Source organism: Lagopus leucura, unplaced genomic scaffold (genome assembly GCF_019238085.1).
Source record: "Lagopus leucura isolate 7727_CA_CO unplaced genomic scaffold, USGS_WTPT01 31429-0_obj-0_obj, whole genome shotgun sequence".
In the NCBI taxonomy this organism is placed as follows: Eukaryota; Metazoa; Chordata; class Aves; order Galliformes; family Phasianidae; genus Lagopus; species Lagopus leucura.
Window position 1 is genome coordinate 884 of NW_024969490.1, and position 385 is coordinate 1,268.

A 385-nucleotide genomic window follows, 5' to 3' on the forward strand; every position below is an offset into this window, starting at 1 on the left:
CGGTACAGGATGCAGGCCTCAAATTCACCACCCCCCCCCCCCCCCCCAAGGATGGGGCGCTCAGGACCCCCTCGAACCTCCCCTAAAACCCCCTTGTTCCCAACCTGGAGCTGAGCCTGAAGGGCATCGCGTCGGCTCTGCACCGCCTGCAGCTCCCGGCTCAGCGCCTCGCTCTGCTCCCGCAGCCCCTTCTCCACCTGCCCCCCACCCCAAAACAAACCCCATAAGGACTTTGCGGGGCCACCCAGCCCCCCTATGGAGCCTCCCAACCCCCTTCCCCAGGACCCCCCGACCTGTGCCGCAGCCTCCAGCTCCTCTTGCAGCCGCCTCTTCTGCTCCTGCAGCTCCCGAATTTCCTGCTCTGCCTCTGCCCTGGGGGTGGTCC